The sequence below is a fragment of the Mauremys reevesii genome, linkage group 2 (assembly GCF_016161935.1).
Source record: "Mauremys reevesii isolate NIE-2019 linkage group 2, ASM1616193v1, whole genome shotgun sequence".
Taxonomy (NCBI): domain Eukaryota; kingdom Metazoa; phylum Chordata; order Testudines; family Geoemydidae; genus Mauremys; species Mauremys reevesii.
Genome location: NC_052624.1, coordinates 15,254,756 through 15,268,511, shown reverse-complemented (window position 1 = coordinate 15,268,511; position 13,756 = coordinate 15,254,756). Strand labels below are relative to the sequence as shown.

Sequence of the window (13,756 nt, the reverse complement as noted above, 5' to 3'; positions counted from 1 at the left end):
GGTAGGCTTTAACAACAAACAGATGCTGGAAATTATTCACTGTGGCTATCTGATTAACTTTTTGTCAACCCCTACCCACAAACTCCTTTCCTGGTTCCTTTTCAGGGACCAATCTCATTAGGAAATTCTGCACCAAGATTTGTACTCCTTTCTCCACCCAGGAGCCATAGAAAGAATCCCACCTCAATATCCAGAGAAAATATTCTACTCCACATAATCATCGTCCACAAAAAATGAGGGAATGGAGACCAATTCTCAATCTATGCTAACTAAATATATTCATCCAAAAATTAAAATTCAGACATTGTCACATTGGCATCAATAATTCTTTTTCTGGAAGAGGGCACATGGTTTGTGGCTCTTGACATGAAAGACACAAACTTTCACATAGATGTTTACCCAATGAAGGTTCCTCAAGTTCCTCCTTGGTCAAGACTATTAGGAATTCAGAGTCCTTCCTAGCTATGGCACCCAGGGTCTTTACAAAAGTATTTTCAGTGGTGGCAGCTTGGATGAGAAGAAATAGGTATAGCATCTTCCCATATGTCGATGACTGACTTTAGATGGGCAGAATGTACAAGGATATCCATTTGGTAACCTGATGCCTGCTCCATCTACTACCTTCCGGAGGAATTTGTGTCAACCATGAAAAGTCCACTTTAACCCCCAACAAGTCCATAAACTTCATAGGAGTGATCTTGGATTCGACTACAGCAAGAGCCTATCTACTTATTGAGAGATCCCATGCCATTGGTGATCTCATAAAACAGACCACCTCAGAGTTTGGACTTCAGTCAGAAGTTGCCTTTTCCTCCTTGGCCACATGGTCTCATGTTCATGATGCCATTTCCAGGCTTCATCTCCTTTGCTTGCAAATCTGGCATCAGTCCATCTACTCACCAGAAAAAGTCAACATCAATTCTAAAGTAACAATTCTGTCTAAGATTCTGGCCTTTCTGATCTGGTGGATGAAGCTGGAGAAAGTTTGAGTGTGGACTCCTTTCCTCATGCATACACTTAAGGCAACTATCATTGCCTGCCTCTTAGGTTGGGGAGCGCATATGGACATCCACTGGTGAAAGACCATGTTCAGGACCGAATCATGAATCTCCCATTTGTGGTCTGTGAAAAAAATGTCTGCTGAGACTGTCTGATGGGGAGTTCTACACACTTGATTAGTATGCCACTGAAAGGGTTATGTAATGTTTGATAGTCAACCTCTGGAACTGATGTATCTCTACACACTGAGAGAGAGATCTTGTGCCTCCCTGTTTGTTTATATAGAAGATGGTTGTCATATTGTCTGACATTATCTGTATATGCTGGGATCAGCTGAGTGGAAGGAAAGTGTTGCAGGTCCGATGCACCTCCCTTAGTTCCAGTAAATTGGTATGCATCCTGGACGCTCAAGGGCTTCAGGTGCCTGTTCAGTATGACATCTTGGGACCTCCTTGCTTCACAGGTGAACAAAAAACTTCCCCTGTACTGCTCCAGAGGAGCTCTAGGCAGAGGCTCCAAGGGAAAGGCCCTTCTGCAACCATGGAGGGATCACCTCAGATATGCCTTCCCTCCCATCCCATTAATACCACATGTTCTGTGGAAAATCCATCATGACAAGGCTGGAGTCATCCTTATTGTGACCAAATGGGTGAAAAAGTTCTGGTTCACAGACTTATTGAGACTTTCAATCCATAAGCTGATCAACATCCAACCATTTCCAGACCTGCTAACCCAACACAACTGGGGACCATTGCAACTTAAGGCCTGATATTTGGATGGACATCAGATGTAGAGTGTTCACATTCCTAGGTGGTTCAATCTATCCTCAACCAAAGCAGGAAGGATTATACCATCAGATGCTATTCAACTAACAATGCCAGTTATCTCCAGTGTCTACTGGGATCTCTGCTATTCTAGAATATTTACTTACCCGTAAGACATCGTGTCTCTCTATTAGTCCCTGTGACTCATTTAGCAGCAATCAGTGCTTTTCATCTCTCTGTTGATGACCACACTATCTTCACTCATCCCACAATGACTAGATTCCTGAAGAGACTTATTAGATCCTTCCCACCACTAGTGAAGCCAACACCTCAATGGGACCTCAATCTCGTTCTTTCATCTCTCTCCAAACTTCCCTTCGAACCTTTAGCCACATGTTTTATATCGCATCTTTCAATTAAAGTTGCATTCCTAATTGCCATCACATCATCCAGAAGAGAGAGCAAGCTGGAAGCACAGAAGGCAGACCCATCATATACAACCTTCCATAAAGAAAAGGTCTCTTTTCACTCCAAGGGCTTGTCTACACTACAGGACTATTTCGAATCTACTTAAGTTGAATTTGTGGATTCGACCTTAATAAGTCGAATTTGTGTATCCATACTAAATACACAAATTCGAACTTCTGAGTCCACATTCACGGGGCCAGCTTCGACTTTGGAAGCGGTGCACTGTGGGAAGCTATCCCACAGTTCCCGCACTCCCCGCTGCCCATTGGAATTGTGGGATTTCCCCCCAATGCATGCTGGGGGGAAAAATGTGTCGTCATTGAACCGTCAATCACGCCCTCCCTGTCTTCCTTGAAAGCGCCGGCGGGAAATCTGTTCGCGCCCTTGTCTGGTCGGTTACAGCGCGGACGCCACAGCACTGCGAGCATGGAGCCCGCTGCGATCATCGCTGCACTTATGGCTGTTGTCAACTCCTCGCACGTTATCGTACACCTCTTCCACAGTCAGATGCTGAGAAACCGGGCGAGGAGGCTCCGGCAGCACGGTGAGGAGAGTGGCGCAGACCTCTCAGAAAGCAGGGTACGCCGGGCAGTGGAGATCATGGTGGCAATGGGTCACGTTCATGGTGTGGAACGGCGATTCTGGGCCCGGGAAACAAGCACAGACTGGTGGGACCGCATAGTGCTGCAGGTCTGGGATGACACAGAGTGGCTGCGAAACTTCAGGATGCGTAAGGGCACTTTCCTTGAACTGTGTGACTTGCTGTCCCCTGCCCTGAAGCGCCAGGACACAAGGATGCGAGCAGCCCTGAGTGTGCAGAAGCGAGTGGCCATAGCCCTCTGGAAACTTGCCACGCCAGACAGCTACCGGTCAGTAGCGAACCACTTTGGCGTGGGCAAATCTACCGTGGGGATTGCTGTCATTCAAGTAGCCCACGCAATCGTTGAGCAACTGCTCTCAAAGGTAGTGACTCTCGGAAATGTCCAGGTCATCATAGATGGCTTCGCCGCGATGGGATTCCCAAACTGCGGTGGGGCTATAGATGGGACTCACATCCCTATCCTGGCACCAGCCCACCAGGCCAGCGAGTATATTAACCGAAAGGGCTACTTTTCAATGGTGCTGCAAGCTGTGGTGGACCATAGGGGACGTTTTACCAACATCAACGTCGGGTGGGCGGGCAAGGTTCATGACGCGCGTGTGTTCAGGAACTCTGGTCTGTCTAGACGCCTCCAGGCAGGCACTTTCTTCCCGGACCACAAAATAACGGTTGGGGATGTGCAGATGCCTACAGTGATCCTCAGGGTCCCGGCCTACCCGCTAATGCCCTGGCTCATGAAGCCCTATACAGGCGCCTTGGACAGTGAAAAGGAACTCTTCAACTACCGGCTGAGCAAGTGCAGAATGGTGGTGGAGTGTGCTTTCGGACGTCTCAAGGGGAGATGGCGGACCTTACTGACTCGCTCGGACATCAGCGAAAAGAATATCCCCGTAGTTATTGCTGCTTGCTGTGTGCTCCACAATCTCTGTGAGAGCAAGGGCGAGACCTTTTTGGCCGCTTGGGAGGTTGAGGCAAATCGCCTGGCTGCTGTTTACGATCAGCCAGACACCCGTGCTGAGAGAATATCCCAGCGGGAAGCGATATGCATCAGGGAGGCTTTGAAAGCGAGTTTCCTCGCAGAGCAGGGTAACCTGTGACTGTCCACTTGATTTTAAGAGAGCCTGATCATAAACCAAGTTTCCCCCACTTCCGAAGGACGTTTTAAAACTAAGGACATGTTTTAGTAATTAATAATAAATCTTTCGTTGACTTTGCATTTCTCTTTCTTCGTTGAAACATGGAAGCATTCTGTGCTGGTTAAGGTGTGCACTGATGGGTGGGTTTGCAGGAAGGGGCGAGGGGTGCCGTCTTTGGATAGGGGTTAACATGACGGCTGTGGGTTTGGGCGTTGGAAGGGGTGAGGGGTGTGGGGGAAGGGTGAGTATCTGCCCCTGGATGAGGTCTCTTTTTGGGGCTCAGGGCACCGGGGAGGATCGTGACTACGGTCCAAGTGCATGTGAAGGGAAGCCTGCCTTTACATTCGGGGATGGCAGGCACCAGGACCCTGCACAAGCATACACATCAAGGAAAGACCCGGGGCAGCATACACCACACAGACTGTCCCTGGTGCCTAGTGACTGCAGTCTGTGTGTGCCCTGCAGTTGACCCTGCAGCCAAGTCTGTAGCATGGCACTGTGGGCTATGCACTGAAATTACAATTCCCCCCCCCCCCACACAGAACAACAGAAAGTCTTCTGACACCAGAAACGTGACGGAAACAGTCAGTAACACCAAACCGCTTTTAATAATGTAGTACACAGTGGGGGGTTTGAACTTGGAGTTGGGACTGGTTGATGCTGTAAGGAAAGAGCTTGTACAAATTTACAGCGCGAGAGTTGTCTCGAACATTATCGGTGTGCTGCGGTGCAGGGACAGTTCTCACGGCCCCTACCGCCTCCGTCTTGTCACTTTGGGTGAGGGGGGGACAGGACTTCTTGGCGTTGGAGGGCGGTTGCAGATGCACTGCAGGGGCTCTCCTCCTGACTGCGGTCTTGCAGAACATCTACAAGGCGCCGGAGCGTGTCCGTTTGCTCCTCATTAGACCAAGCAGCGTTTGAGTCGCCTGCTGGTCTTCCTGCCGCCACCTATCCTCCCGTTCCAGGTGTGTGCGATGCTGCTGACACAGGCTCTCCCTCGACTGTCTCTGCTCTGCCGCCTCCGCTCTGGAGCTGGCCATCAGTTCCTGGAACATGTCGTCCCTAGTCTTTTTCTTTCGGCGTCTAATCTGAGCCAGCCTCTGCAGGGGATGCCGGGCAGTCCGGGAAGGAGCCAAAGCTGTGTGATGCGAAAAAGTAGGTGATTTCCTTGAACAAATACATGTTTGCCAACAGTAAACACAGTCTAGTCAGTTTCAGTTAAGAAGACCAAACAGGGAACCAAGTCTCAGGAGATCTCATTGGCGGCGCGATTGCACTGGATAGCGCACAAGCGAGGAGAGACAGCTGCATCCCTCTTGCACAAAGTCCTGGTAAGCCTTACAGTACAGAGTGCTTATCAGTTAGTGCTTAGCTGTGCTCTCCTGCTGGAGGCAATGTGCAAAGCAGAAAAGATGACCGTTTTGCGGCACCTCCCGCCAGTGAACGGGAAAGATCCCTGTATGCTTTTCCTCTGTGGCCTGCAACACGTGGCTGTTAAGCGAGGGTCATTCTTATGCAAAGTAAAACTCTGTTAAGAGAGGGTCATTCTTATGCAAAGTAAAACTCTGTTAAGCGAGGGTCATTCTTATGCAAAGTAAAAGTCTACCATTCACAATAGTAACAGTACACTAATTCCACTAATTAGATGCAGCACTTCCACAACGACATCACCCTGAGGCGTGTCAGGAGGACTCAGAGAGAGCGGATGCTCACAGAAGCCCTGCACAGACCAGGACCATACGCTGCCATGCTCGTCGATGCGATGGTCCCCTTTACCTGAGGATGGCCTGGCGCGGAAGAGTGTGCTTCAACGGAGCACCCAACAAGGCACCTCTACCACGGAACCTCCTGCTGAGGCTTTTCCAGCTGCTCTCTGAGAGCTTTTTTGAACTGTCCCCAGAGGACTATTGCTCCATTCCTATCTGTGTAGACCTGCTGTTTGTATAGTTTCATATTTAAAATTTTTTATATAGTATTTCTATTTTTTATATATATCCCTGTTTCTTAAAAAAATAAATGTTTCCCTGTTTGTAGCACTTACCGCCTGATCCTTCCCCTGATTCCGAGTCCGGGTTAACGGGCGGGGACGGTTGGTAGGGGATCTCTGTGAGGGTGATGAAGAGATCCTGGCTGTCAGGGAAAGCGGGAGTGGGTTCGATGTCGCCTGCGCCGTCCTCAAAAGACCCTTCCTCATCTTCCCCATCGGCGAACAGGGAGGAGGAACTGTCCCGGTACACTATTCCGTCCTCGGAGTCCACCGTCACTGGTGGGGCACTGATGGCAGACCCACCTAGAATGGCATGCAGTGCCTCGTAGAAGCGGCATGTCTGGGGCTGGGCTCCGGAGCGTCCGTTTGCCGCTCTGACTTTTTGATACCCTTGTCTTAGGTCCTTCACTTTCACGCGGCACTGCATCGCATCCCGGCTGTATCCTTTCTCTTTCATGGCTTTAGAGACCTTCTCGAAGGTCTTCGCGTTCCGCTTGTTGGAGCGCAGCTCCGAGAGCACAGACTCCTCGCCCCACACAGCGATCAGATCCTGGACTTCCCGGTCAGTCCATGCTGGGGACCTCTTTCTATTCTGGGATTGCCCAGACTCCTCTGCTGGAGAGCTCTGCATCGTTGCAGGTGCTGCGGAGCTCGCCCCGATGTGCAACCAGAACGTCAGATTCAAACCGCCCAGACAGGAAAATGAATTCAAATTTTCGCGGGTCATTTCCTGTGTGGCTGGCCAGAGAATCCAAGCTCGGACTGCTGTCCAGAGCGTCAACAGAGTGGTGCACTGTGGGATAGCTCCCGGAGCTGCTAAGTTCGATTAGCATCCACACCAAGCCTAATTCGAGCTAGCAAGTGCGAATTTAGCGTTACTCCACCTGCCGGGGTGGAGTACCAAATTTGAACTAAAGAGCCCTCTAGTTCGAATTAAATGGCTTCCTGGTGTGGACGGTTGAGCGGTTAGTTCGAATTAACGCTGATAAATTCGAATTAAAGTCCTAGTGTAGACCAGGCCCAAGTGAAATCAGCTCCAAAGTAATTTCAGAGTTTCACATGAGTCAAACCATCCACTTACCAATATTTTTTCCAAAACCACATGCCTCTGATGAGGAGAGAAGGCTTCACTCTCTAGACATCTGAAGAGCACTGGTCTTTTATCTACTAAGAACAAAAACAATTAGAAAGACACCTAGACTTTTTGTTACCAAAGAAAGATCAAGAGGTCAAGCTCTGTATGTGCAGAGATTTCCTAAATGGATTTCTGGTTACATTATCCTTTGTTCCCAACTAGCTCAAATCCCTCTCCAAGCAACCTCTGCAAGATATGCCTCTACTAGAGATATGTAGGGCACCTACCTGGAGCTCCTTAAACACCTTCACAAGATATTATCCTTTGGTCCAGTCTTCTGTTGCAGATACAGTTGTGGGGACAGCAGTATTACAGTCATCTATCACTTCTGCATCCTCACACCTACCTCTTGTTTGCCTACTACTTGCTAATCTCCCACATGTGGAACACACAGAGGGATCATTACTCAAAGAAGAAATGGTGCTTGCACATGTCCATTCCACTGTAGGTTGTACGCTGTTGTTGGAGAACTTTTTCCCTCAATGGTACCCACCGGGGTGGCTCGAGTGCCCTCTGTCACCTCATGCCATGGCGTGCTGGTATAAGAGGGCAGAGCCCTCCCAACCCCCACCAGTTCCTTCTTACTGCCAGTGATAGTTGTTTTGGGAGCTCCTCCTTCTGCTCAGACCTCCCTTCAACCATCTCATTCACGGTCACTGAGACCACTCAAAAGGAAGTTGGCACCAAAGGCATCATTCTCCAGATCCTGGTGTGACACTGTATGGAATAGGGGTGACCATTTATAATATTATTGATACCAATATTACAAAATTGCAATGAGTCATACAAGATGTGCCATGTAATGTATCAGTGGAAAAGTTATGATTTGCTATGTATGATGATCTTGTTTATGCGTATGTATCATGAGTTATAAATATGTGTGATATAGCTGCATCTCAGACTTGTGCTATGTTTCTGGGTGACACCCCCAGACAGATTGGCATGAGCACTATCCAGCCTGCTTAATGGCCCATCAGCTGTACAATGAACCTATTGAAAGAAGCCAGGGCTACACCTCTGAGTGTAGGGACATGCCTGTGGACAGGGGACTCCAAATGCTTTTCCATGCCCGGGTGCTGTGATCTTGTGTTTGGGACAAAGGATGTACAAGCCACATGGCAAAGGATATAAAAAGGCAGTTGCATCTTCTCCATTTTTGTCTTCAATCCTTCTCATCTCTGGAGTAACTTCTCTACAAATTGAAGCTTTGACTGAAGGACTGATAGACCCTTCCAAGCTTTGGATGTATTCCAGAGGGATTTTACAAGATAGCAAACTCACCAATGCTGGGCTCTGATATATGGACTCTGAAGTCATATGTATGTATCTGATTGCTTTTCGTTTATAATAAAACCCTTAGTTTTAGATACCAAAGGATTGGCTGGCAGTGTGGAATTTTGGGTAAGATCCAAACTAATATTGATCTGGTAATGTGACTGACCCTTTGGGGATCAGAAGAACATTTTGTATAGTGAATAGAGTTTTAAATAACTTCACTTTACTGGACCTATTGGCTGATTGGGAGCCAGAGACTGGGATGCAATACAGGGGGCTGTCTGATTTATTTTTTTAACTTCTTGATAACCAGTCTGGGGGATCAGGAGCACAGTTTGTGATTGGTTGGCAAATATAACTACAATATTAACCATCAGTTTTGGGAGAATCTGCTTCCCATTTTTCAGCCTGCCCTGACCGTGTGGCATTTTCAGTGTGGGCTACTCTAAGCACCTCAGGTCATACTCGGTACCGAGATTGGTAATGAGCAGCCAGAAGTCACTTGAGTGGGTTCCCCACCACAAGTCATGAAGCAGCCACCACCTAAGAAGCCTGTTGCATCCTCTTCCTCATCACCAGCAAGCAACTCACTGCTGCTGGAGGACCCAAAGCTCATCAAGATCTGTTGAAAAGGGTGACCTCTGTTTTTGATATTCAGGCAGAGAAGGTGCATGAAAGATCTCACAAGTTGGAGGATATCCTGGTATTGGCAGCACCTGCCAGGGTGCCTATGCCAATTAACGAAGCCATTATGGAGCCGGTTAAGGCACTTTGGCAGACACCATCCTCCTTGCCTCCCACAGCAAAGTGAGCTGAAGGGAGGTTCTACCCCCTTTCTAAGGGATATGAGCATTCATACTCTCACCCTTTCCTGCTTCCTTGGTGTTGGCAGCTGCTAATGAATGGGAGAGACATGGACATCAAGTATCTATGCCCAAAGGCAAAGATTCAAAGACACTGGGCTTGTTTGGGCACAAACGTTATTCCTTAGAAGTCTGCAGCTCAGAATTGCAAACGAGCAGGCACTCCTGAGTCACTGTGACTTCATCCCCTGAGAAAACATTATACAATGTAAAGACAAGTTACCAGAGGACTGTAGGCTGGAGTTTGCAGTAACAGTGGAGGAGGACAAGATGGTTGCCAGAATTGCTCTCCAGAACCGTTTAGATGGCATAGACTTAGTGGCTTGAGCCATGGCATCAGCTATTTCTATGAGAAGATGTTCATGGTTACAGTCATCTGGGCTCCCCACAGAGGTCCAGCAGACAATCCAGGGCCTCCCTTTCAAAGGTCCCTCTTCGGTTTTGGATAAGATGGCCTGAAAGATTCCTGGACGACACTGAATTCACTTAGAATCTATATTTCAGTGACAAAGAGGAAACAGTTCCATCCACAACAGCCATACAGATACCAAGGGTTTGCTCCCCATTCTCAAGATCTGCTGAGGAGAAAGGGTAGGAGTTATAGGAGACGACCTCCGCTACCCTCTTTTTCAGCATCAGTGGACTCATCCTGTCCAGCCGCCTCATCCAAAAAGGCATTTTGATGAGTTGGTCAAGGGCAATATTCCAGTTACTGTAGTTCCACCTGTTTCCCACCTTTTGTTTACAAATAATTTATCCTGTTTCCTAAGTGCCTGGGTCCAAGTAACATCAGATTGATGGGTCTTAAGCATGGTGGAACTGGGATATGGACTCCAGTTCATTTTTACCCCTGCTTTTCACCCTCTTGCCCCGTCCCTCTTCAGGGATCACTCTCACAGGATTGTCCTTTACTAGGCGATCCAGTCACTTCTTCAGGCTGGAGCCACAAAGGAAATCCCATTGCGCCTCAGGGGAAAGGCTTCTATTCTTGCTATATCCTTATTCCCAAAGCAAAAGGTCTCAGAGAGTTGAACGAATTCCTAAAGAAAATAAAATTCTACATGGTTGCCATAGCTTCAATCATTCCCTCCCTGGAACAGGGAAACACCACAACCATCAAAAGTTTCTCAGATTTGTGGCAAATGGGTCCCCATGATCAGTTCACAGTACTTCCATTTAGTCTCTCAGCTGCTCCTTGCATGTTCACAAAGCATATGGCAGTGGTGGTGGCACATTTACAAAAATTGGGAATCTTTTTTCCCATGTCTGGATGACTGGTTGATCAGAGGTAAGTATGAGGCTCCAGTGTTATCTAGTGTATTCACTGTCCTGTCCACATTGAATGCACTGGGGCTTCTAGTAAATTGGGACAAATCATTTCTAAAACTGGTATTAAGAATAGCATTTATTGGAGCAGTCTGAGACTTCACAAAGGCCAAGGCCCTGCTCCCACAATCCAGGTTCGAAACCCAACTGGGCCTGGTGCCGTGACTGAAAGCATATCCTCTCTTCACAGCACGCTGCTGCCTTAGTCCCCTGGATACATGGCAACATGTACCTGTGTAGTTCAACATGCCAGGCTGCATCACAGAAAGCTGTGGGGATGGCTAGAAGCAGCATATGCCCCAAGTTGGTTCGAGTGCCAATGCCAGTTTTGTCATCTCTGGATTGGTAGATGGACCCTCTGAAAGTCTGTGTGTGGGTCCTGTTAATCCTTCCACTACCAACCCTCACTGTAGTCACAGATGCACCATCCCTGGGTTGGGGGCCTCATATGGGGTACCTGCTGACTCAAGATGTCTGGTTGTCTCAGAATCTAATGACTTATAGAAATATCAGGGAGTTAAGAGCTGTTTGATTAGCTTGTACAGTTCCTGCATATAGTAGGAAAGATTTTTTTAATTCTAACAGACAACTCTGCGATTATGTTTTACATAAACAGAAAGGGAGGGGGTGCAGTCTACCCAGCTATGCCAAGAGGCAATTAACTTCTAGGACTTGTGTATAACCAATTTAATACAATTTAAGGCTGCTTATCTTCCAGGGAAACAGAACATGTTGGAGGATCGACTGAGCAGGACCGTCTCTGATCACCACGTGTGGTCATTACACCCAGATGCGGCCAGATCCATTTTCCAGCTCTGGGGGACTCCCCAAATGGACCTGTTTGCAACAAAACCCAACAGAAAATGCCATCAGTTTTGCTCCAAGGAAAGTTTCAGCCCGGGCTCACTTACGGATACTTTTCTGCTTCCCTGTAAGGACCCCCCACTGTACGCCTTCCCTCAGATTCCCTTGCTGCCCAGGGTCTTGTTCAGAGTCAAACAAAGCCATGCTTGTCTCATCCTTATAGCATCAGCATGGCCTTGACAACACTGGGACGTGACTCTATTGACTTTGTCAATCAAACTTCCTTTTTTTCTGCTGGATCCAGATGTGATTTCTCTGGACCACAGCCACCTGCTGTATGCCAGCTTGTGACCCTTCAGGTGACAGCGTGCATGCTCAATGGTTAATGCATTTGGAAAGATCCTGTTGTAAGGATGTTCAGAAAGTGCTTCTGAATAGTAGTATCAGAGGGGTAGCCGTGTTAGTCTGGTTCTGTAGAAGCAGCAAAGAATCCTGTGGCACCTTATAGACTAACAGACGTTTTGCAGCATGAGCTTTCGTGGGTGAATACCCACTTCTTCGGATGAATAGTAGAAAACCCTTAATGAGGGGCACGTACCTCGCTAAGGGGAAGCACTTCTCCGTTTGGTCCCAGCAGAAAAGTGTATCGCTGGAGCATGCACCCCTGCACCTCATACTGCACAATCTTCTATGCCGAAAACATCAGAGTTTGGCTATTAGCTTCCAGGTGTACTCTTATAAAACTATCTCAGCCTTCCATGTCTCGGTGGATAGTAGATCTCTTTTCTCCAATCCCATCATCACCAGAAGGGCTGGGTCATATTGTACCCGCATGTGCAAGATCCTATCCCTCCTTGGGATCTGAATTTGGTCCTAGTAAAGTTGATGGGCCCACCATTTGAACTCCTTACAACTTGCTCTCTGCTTCATCCCTCTGTGAAGGTAGGATTTTTAGTGGCCTTTACCTCAGCCAGAAGGGTGGGTGAGTTGAGACCCCTGGTGTCTGAGCGTCCCTCTACAGTTTTCCATAAGGATAAAGTTTATCTCTGCCCTCACCCAAAGTTTCTCACCAAGGTAGTCTCTAATTTTCATGTTAACCAGGCAATCTGTTTGCCAACATTCTTCACAAAACCTCACGCACACAGAGATAACGTGAGACTTCATTCATTGGATGTGATAAGGGCTTTAGCTTTCTACCTGGAGTAAGGTCCTCCACACAGTTCATTGTGGTTGTGGACAGAGCTAAGGGCTGACCAGTTTCCACTCAGGGAATCTCATCCTGGATCTCTTCGTTTATTCATTTATTCTACCAACTGGCTAATATAACCCCACCAGCTAGAGTATTGGCACACACTAGAGCAGTTTTCTTGGTGCAAGTACCTATCATAGACATTTGTAAAGCAGCAACTTGATCATCAGTCCACATTTTTTATTCTCATTATGCTATTTCCCCATCAGTCCAGGACTATGGATGTTTTGGATGGTTTGTCCTATAATCATAATGTTCCAGTAGACTCTGAGCCCACCTCCATGTTTGTCTGCTTGTGAATCACCTATAGTGGACTGGCCACGTGCAAGCGCTTGAAGAAGAAAAAACGGTTGCCTATAACAGTTGTTCTTCGAGATGTGTTGCACATGTCCTTCCCCTCTCTATTAGAATCTTCCAGTATGAAGTTACTGAGAGGAATGTGTGGCAAAAGAGGGTACCTCTGAGAGAGAAATGTGTCTGTCAGCTGTGCATGAGGTGCGTGCACCACACTTACAGTGGAATATTCATGTGCAACACTCCCCAAAGAACAACAGTTACGGAAAGATAGGTGACCATTTTTCACTTACCTGTAACGGGAGGCTCTTTGAGCGACATGGTCCCTATTTGTATTCCACTACTGGTCCTTCAGCCCCTCTGCTGCAGAGCCCCTTATAACCTTGGTTCAGAGCACAAGGAGAACAACCGCACACCTGCAGACCAATGGACACTGCTTACTAAAAATCTCCTGATTCATGCACATGGCACAGCTGTGTACCCACATGTGGAATACAGATAAGGACCTCAAAGCTCAAAGAACCTCCAGTTACAGGTGAATAATCTCCATTTATTTGGTCTTGAAAACTTTAGAGAATTTTGTTAGCATGATTACTGGCTTGACTTCAACATCAGATCCTTAAGAATCCAGCTATATGTTTGGATGCATTTTGAAATTTATAAACGTTCATTTTTGGCTCTCCTAGAATCTGGTGCTGTTTATGCAAAATGCATTTGTCAAGATGCAGTATTTTTGACAGAGCTATGCTAAACCTTTAACAGGTAGGGCTCTAAAATTACAGACCACAAATCTCCCCACTAAGCACTATTTACTAATGTGATAATTGTGGAACATTCAGTGATGCGTTAAGTGCC

General features: G+C 47.4%; 1 long non-coding RNA gene across 1 annotated transcript in view; it reads left to right on the top strand.

Moving 5' to 3' along the window:
- The window catches only part of LOC120396648, a 71,231-nt gene that overhangs the window by 54,820 nt on the left and 2,655 nt on the right, over positions 1-13,756 (top strand). The window contains exon 2 of the long non-coding RNA XR_005593275.1: positions 11,273-11,485. This is a non-coding gene — a long non-coding RNA (uncharacterized LOC120396648). The remainder of the gene's footprint in view (positions 1-11,272; positions 11,486-13,756) is intronic.